The sequence below is a fragment of the Ascaphus truei genome, chromosome 4 (genome assembly GCF_040206685.1).
Source record: "Ascaphus truei isolate aAscTru1 chromosome 4, aAscTru1.hap1, whole genome shotgun sequence".
In the NCBI taxonomy this organism is placed as follows: domain Eukaryota; kingdom Metazoa; phylum Chordata; class Amphibia; order Anura; family Ascaphidae; genus Ascaphus; species Ascaphus truei.
In genome coordinates this window covers 302,041,793-302,049,771 of record NC_134486.1, presented here as the reverse complement: position 1 = coordinate 302,049,771, position 7,979 = coordinate 302,041,793, and positions in this window count along the sequence as shown.

Here is a 7,979-nt window from a genome sequence, read left to right as displayed (position 1 = left end):
CCGTCTCTCACCCACACTCTCTCTGTCTCTCACCCACACTCTCTCCGTCTCTCACCCCCACTCTCTCCGTCTCTCACCCACACTCTCTCCGTCTCTCACCCACACTCTCTCCGTCTCTCACCCAGACTCTCTCCGTCTCTCACCCACATTCTTTCCATTTCTCACCCACACTCTCTCCGTCTCTCACCCACACTCTCTCCGTCTCTCATCCACACTCTCTCTGTCTCACACTCTGGATCTGGATATCTTATTTACCCTGTATATCTTAACTGCCCTATACTACACCGACATAACTTATACTGCTTTCTTCCAGATCTGACTCAAGCTTCACACAGGAAACATCGGAACCCCCCCTAACCCAAAAGACAGGTAAGGAACAAATCCCCTCCAATGTATTACATTGCGTGAATGAGGGTACCTGGACATTGAGGGACTGCGGATCAGGTAAGATCCCAGGCGGGATTGCTGCTTTAGATATTGTGAAGTGGGGACGTCCAGACACTGGTTAAGGGGTTCAGGAAACTAGTCATTCACATCTGGCTTTTATTTCTAGATCTAACATTTACTTACACACACACACACATGTAACAAGGACTAATTGTAGTATAATGTAATACAATAAATACATTTACTGCACCGACACACTTTATTCGAGCAAATACCCGGTATGTACCTGGCAGATACCTGGAATGCGCCACTCCTCACCTCTAACAAGCCCCGTTGCATTTGCCTTCCCAGCCTGGGTTCATGCCTGGCTGATGGGCGGCTGATCTGTTAAATGATAATGATTAGGATTTAATAGGCTGCAATGCTTCGCATGTCTACCAGATGGCATAAATTCATGAATTGTAATGCAGTATATATATATATACTGTGCAGTATTGCAGCCAGCGGGAATAAAATGCTTCAATCCCTGCTTGGAAAATAACTCAATGCACTCGGGCAGAAAACAGTCACAAACCTCAATACACCCGGGTATACCCGAATTCGTGGGACTAGCCAAGCTCGAATAAAGTGTGTCGCCAGTGTATGTCAAAAACGAATGTTGTTCTGACTAGGAATTTATTAAATGTATTTTATTTATATATTTTATTTTAAAGTGGGGTTAGGGGTAGGACTAGGGTTGGGGGTGGGACTAGGGGTGGGGTTGGGGGCGGGACTAGGTGGCGAGTAGATTTTTTGGTTGGGCGAGTAGATTTTTGGGTGATTTGTTGAACACTGTATATATATATATATATGTATATATATATATATATAGTTAGGTCCGGAAATAATTGGACACTGACACAATTCTCATAATTTTAGCTCTGTACGCCACCACAATGGATTTGAAATGAAACAACCGAGATGCAATAGAAGTGCAGACTTTCAGCTTTAATTCAAGGGGTTGAACAAAAATATTGTATGAAACGTTTAGGAATTGCAACCATTTTCATACACATTCCCCTTATTTCAGGGGCTCAAATGTAATTGGACAAATTAACACAATCATAAATAAAATGTTTTTTAATACTTTGTCGAGAATCCTTTGCAGACAATGACTGCTTGAAGTCTGGAACGCATGGACATCACCAAACGCTGGGTTTCCTCCTTTGTGATGCTTTGCCAAGACTTTACTGCAGCTGTCTTAAGTTGCTGATTGTTCGTGGGTCCTTCTGCTTTAAGTTTTGTCTACAGTAAGTGAATTGCATGCTTGATCAGGTTGAGATCAGGTGATTGACTCGGCCATTGCAGAATATTCCACTTTTTTGCCTTAAAAACTCCTGGGTTGCTTTCGCAGTATGTTTTGGGTCATTGTCCATCTGTAAAGTGAAGCACCGTCCAATCAACTTCGCTGAATTTGGCAGAATCTGAGCAGACAATATATCCCTATATACTTCAGAATTCATCCGGCTGCTTCTGTCTTCTGTCACATCATCAATAAACACTAGTGACCCAGTGCCATTGTAAGCCATGCATGCCCATGCCATCACACTGCCTCCACCGTGGTTTACAGATAATGTGGTATGCTTTGGATCATGAGCCATTCCAAGCCTTCTCCATACTTTTTTCTTCCCATCATTCTGATACACGTTGATCTTCGTTTCATCTGTCCAAAGAATGCTGTTCCAGAACTGGGCTAGCTTTTTTAGATATTGTTTGGCAAAGTCTAAACTGGCCTTTCTATTCTTGAGGCTTATGAATGGTTTTCACCTTGTGGTGAACCCTCTGTATTTGCTCTCGTTAAGTCTTCTCTTTATGGTAGACTTGGATAATTATATGTCTACCTCCTGGAGAGTGTTCTTCACTTGGTTGGATGTTGTGAAGGGGTTTTTCTTTACCATGGAAAGGATCTTACGATCATCCACCACTGTTATCTTCCGTGGACGTCCAGGCCTTTTTGTGTTGCAGAGCCCACCAGTGCGTCCCTTTTTTCTCCGAATTTACCAAACTGTTGATTTGGCCACTCCTAATGTTTCTGCTATCTCTCTGATGGATTTTCTTTTTTTTGCAGTCTAAGGATGCCCTGTTTTACTTGCATTGAGAGCTCCTTTGACCGCATGTTGTGGATGCACAGCAACAGCTTCCAAATGCAAATGCCACACCTGGAATCAACTCCAGACTTTTTACCTGATTAATTGATGATGAAATAACGAAGGAATAGCCCACGCCTGTCCATGAAACATCTTTTGAGTCAATTGTCCAATTACTTTTGGTCCCTTGATAAAGAGGGGGGCTACATATTAAAGAGATGTAATTCCTAAACCATTTCTCCAATTTGGATGTGAATACCCTCAAATTAAAGCTGATAGACTGCACTTTTTGAGCCCATATTCATTATTTAACTGTAACGAATTTATTTTGGTACACAGCCGAAATAACAAAACTTGTATCAGTGTCCAAATATTTCCGGACCTAACTGTATATATATATATTGCATTTCTTTGCAAGGGAAATGTCTCACATATGGTCACTGTGAGAGGCGGAAACATAAGGGTCTTCGCTGTTGTTGAATTTAAGCATTTCCACATTTCAAACAGTTCCTGTGCCTTTCAAAAATACAGCATTTGTACTCACTTATTATTATCCTTTCTTCTTCTTGGTGGGTGAACATTTTTACTCATTTTAAAAACACATCTAAAGTCACATGTTGCTTGTATCTCTGCTTTCATTCTGCTGTATTGACAATATACTATACATTTGAAAGTTAGTTTTCATTTGAGTTCATACTGTATTTGTGCAGCAAGAGTTGATACTGGAATCAAATGGGCTCTATATATTTATATAATTCTTATTATACTTTGAATTTTCTTTCATAACAGTAGCGTGACCTACTTTAGCAATAGGTAGTACTACTTAATATGTTTGTGGAATCTAGCAGTCCAATCTCAAAATAGGATCCTGCAGGGAGTTTCTGCAGAGTTTTATGCACAACTTATATGCAAAACATAGATGCACCGGAAGCCACGCAGTGGTAGTTTGATGGGACTGGGGTTAATTTGGCTTCCAGTCCTGTGGCTTTCATAAAAAAAAATTCTAAATCCTATGCATGTACCAAGATACCACCTGACCTCCTCCTCTGTCCTCTTCACCCCCTGCCACATGCCATCTTCCTCCTCTGCTGCCCTGCTCCACCGAAGCCAGGTAGGTGAGAGGACGTGGTGGAGGAGGGGGAGAGTGAGGAGGATGGGGCTGAGAGAAGAAGAGAAGGAGGGGGTGAGAGAAGAAGAGGAGAAGGAGGGGGTGAGAGAAGAGGAGAAGGAGGGTGAGAGAAGAAGAGGATAAGGGGGTGGGAGAAGAAGAGGAGAAGGAGGGGGAGAGAGAAGAAGAGAGGTAGGGGGTGAGGAGAGGAAGAAGGAGAAGGAGGGGGTCAGAGGAGAAGGAGGGGTGAGAGAGGAGGAGTAGAAGGGAGGTGAGAGAGGAGGAGTGGGAGGCAAGTGAGATAAGAGAGGAAGAGGAGAGAGAGAGAAAGGGGCTATAACATAAAAAATATCGGAAAGTTCATGGGTTGGTGAGGGGGGGAGCACATGGCCTGATGTTTGCCTATGGTGCCAAATACCCTTGCACCTGACTTGTTTGCGTGTGATAGTTCCCCGGTCTGCATTATTGCAGTTTATTGAATAACCTCCATTGTCTTCAACCATTTTATGCTGTTCAAGCACCATCTGCTTCCCTACGTTCAATAATATTCAGGCTTACTGTACCTTCCATCATATTGTCTCTCTCTGGACGTATTACATTAGAAACCCCACTTTAACTACCTCTTCTTGTAATGATGTACAGATTTGTAGCAAGACTTACTGTTTTTGGCAATGCGATAAACCAAGTGCAATTCCATGCAATTTCTTTGCATATCACAGCCCCGTGACAGGCTACCATAGTACTTTGCAGTAATGATAGGCGGTGCTAGTGTATCGTTATCCTAAATTCAATGTAACCCACCCCTTATTCCCAGAGACTGTTTCAATAAATTGCAACTAAATAAAATAAATAAACCTCACAAATAATTCTGTTGGCTACCCGTTGGACCGTGGTAAACAAAGTCTTCTTGCCATGTTACGGTACAGAAGACAGTAAGGGCCGTTCTATAAAGCATGCGGCCGTGCAGCCGCGCGTGCCTATGCGAAAGCGCGTGCACGTGCCGCATGCTGTTCGTGTATATACTGTGTGAGTATACTGTGTTTATGTGTGTTTGTGTGTGTTTATGTGTATATGTATGTGTGTGAATGTGTATGTATATGGGTGTGCGTGTGTGTGTATGTGTAATTTATTATTTATTTAAAAAAAAAACATTAATAACATTTTTATTTTTACCACACTTGTGTAGACACACAAATACATACATACACACACACACACATATACATACATTGAGCGCAGGCAGCGGTGCGAAAAGATGAATGTCTTCATCTTCGCCGCTGTCTGTCGGCTCCCCCCTCCCTACCATGCGCGCACGGCCCTTGTATAGAAAGGCTGACTGACGTCAGCCAACTAAAAATCTACGCGCACACATGGCGCAGCACGCACGCGCCCGGCACTATAGAACGTGCCTAAGTCTTGCTACATCTGTAAAAATTAACTTGATGTGCATATTTTATGTTGTTAAGCACTGGTATATACAATTACTCATAAATCAAATATTACAGGTTGTTTATATTTACAATTGCACTAGAGGGTACTCTTTAGTTATGTAAGAAGCTGGCTTTTTTCCATGATTTTTGCATAGGAAAGGGAGGATGTTTAGCAAGGGATACACAGTAGCAGCACTTGAACACATTTTCTTAAAGTAATAAATATTACTATTACATAGTACAGTAGTAGCTTCCTGAAAACCGAAGGTTGTGTTCATAATAGTCTAGAAATATCCAATTGGGCCTATTTACTAAACTTCAATAAGTTAGTTAACGCTTGTAAAATGCACTTTACAAACGATTTTTCATGTGTAGCCATTCACAAAGCTGTGATAACATGGCAAAATCACCTGTAAATTAGTTTTTTTTACGTGTTATCATGCTTGCTGTGACAAGTCATGTGTTAGGTCAAAAAATGCTGAAACACACGTTTTGTGCCAGTAATTGCTATTCACGTAGCTCCAAGATGAAAATCACGGCTGAAATACTGCATTTTTTTAGCATCATCTAAAGGGTGGCGAGATCAGATTAGCGATTTGCATCAGACGGAGTATATTTTATTTTTGCTACATAGAATTGGTGTATGTAGCATGTCTTCAAATGTGACGTCATAGGCCTTATATGAGGTCTATCATGTCTCATTTGACAGAAACATGGCGTGTCAACATCTGCTGAACCTGTTCCAGAAAGAAGAGAAGAAAGATGAAAAGAATGAAGGAAAGATTAAAGAAAATATGATCTACACTGGCGACACACTTTATTCGAGCTCGGCTAGTCCCACGAATTCGGGTATACCCGGGTGTATTGAGGTTTGTGACTGTTTTCTGCCCGAGTGCATTGGGTTATTTTCCAGGCAGGGATTGAAGCATTTTATTCCCGCTGGCTGCAATACTGCACAGTATATATATATATACTGCATTACAATTCATGAATTTATGCCATCTGGTAGACACGCGAAGCATTGCAGCCTATTAAATCCTAATCATTATCATTTAACAGATCAGCCGCCCGTCAGCCAGGCATGAACCCAGGCTGGGAAGGCAAACACAACGGGGCTTGTCAGAGGTGAGGAGCGGCGCATTCCAGGTATCTGCCAGGTACATACTGGGTATTTGCTCGAATAAAGTGTGTCGGTGCAGTACTCACCGGTGACTTCTCTTCAAGCAATGGAGGATCATGAACTTCTGCGCATCATGCTGTTCTTCAAGCTGAGGATCATTAGTTAACGGGTCATGAGTTGACTGCTACCGCAGTCAGATGAGGATGAGCCTTCATCCAGGCAAGGTGAGAAACACTTTGACTATAAGTGCCTATTGATAGCCACATTGGCAATCTATGCCCCATTGAGGGCGTAGGTACCACAGTGACTATAAATGGATTTATTGCATATTGTTTGTTTTTATTTTATTTTTGTGTGTATTTTTTTTAATAGTGTATATTTTCGTTTTTGAAGCACAAATGGGCAAAAGCACTAGTAGCCTTTGTCTAGTAGAGCTATTGCCTATTTGTGTGTGTGGTGATGGGGTAGAGGGGGTGGGTTATGGGGATAGTTGCCCCGGGGAGGGTGGTTAGACCTTCCGGGTGGGTAGCAGGAGGTATTAATCCCTTTTACCTTAGTGATTATTACTCGCTATGGTAATTAAGGAGTTCATGGCCAATAGCTAGTGTTTTTTTTTTTAAATGTTGGTACCAATGAAGACATGGACAGGGTGACCTTCATCCTGGCAGGGGTAGGTATTACTTTTATTTACTATAGAGTGTCTGGTTATTGATTGTTTTTAAATGGTCAAAAGCACTATTAGCCAGGTATGGCAAAGAAGGCTTTTGTCCATTATGGTGTGTTTGTGTGTGGGGGGGGGGTTGTTGTTGGGGGTAGAGGGAACGAATAGTAGGGTGCCCATTGATAGCCACATTGGTAATCTATGTCGCCATTGAGGGCATATACCATCAATGATGATCCAGTGACCATCAATGGATTCAATGGTTTGTGTTTTTTTTATTGTATTGTAATTTGTATTGTATTTTATAGTAATGTGCAGTACTGTATATTTGAATGGGTAAAAGTGTTAGCCATATTTGGCTAATATGGCTTTTGCAAATTCCTGTGTGGTGGTGGGGGAGTGGGGGTTTGTTGGTGGCAGAAGGGTTGGTTGAAGGGTATAGTTGTCCTGGGGTGGTGGTTAAGAATCATAACGGCGCCTGTATCTCCTGAAGTAGGGGGTCCCCGAGGCTGTAACCAATGCGGTTCAGCTCTGGAGAACCCCTACACATCTACACTACTCTCAAAACACAGTGAACATGGGAAATGAATCCCCAAAAGGTGCTTCTAATATCCAGAGTCAGATAGCCATATAGCATAATAGTCCAGGAAAAAATGTATCTTCAATAAAGGTATAAGTGCAGTATAGGCTTGGATGCTCACCTTGTAGCCATAATATGGGATAACAAATAAAGGTTGAGAAACCCCACCGTGAGTGTGTGTAATGAGCACTCAATGAAGAGAGCTCACCCCACACCCACTAATGGAGCAAGTCACCTATATCCCTAGGCTTGAGCAGAACAGTAGCCCAGTAATATATACAAACTGCTTAATCTTGAAAAGAGATTTAACTCACGGTTGATGCATGTCCTGGGAAATACAGCGTGCCTCCTTCCGGTAATGGTGAATCATAGTAGAAAAGAATGGTGGAGCACTGCTGAAAAAAATGAAGGGCTGGAGGCTAATGGCAAAATTAAAAATGCTTTATTTTAATGCATGAGTAGACAGAGCTACAGAAAAAACAGGTCCTCTAACGCGTTTCGCGCTGACAAAGAGCTTTGACTCCGCGAAACGCCTGCTTCCCAAGTTACAGGCCCCGATATGGGGCA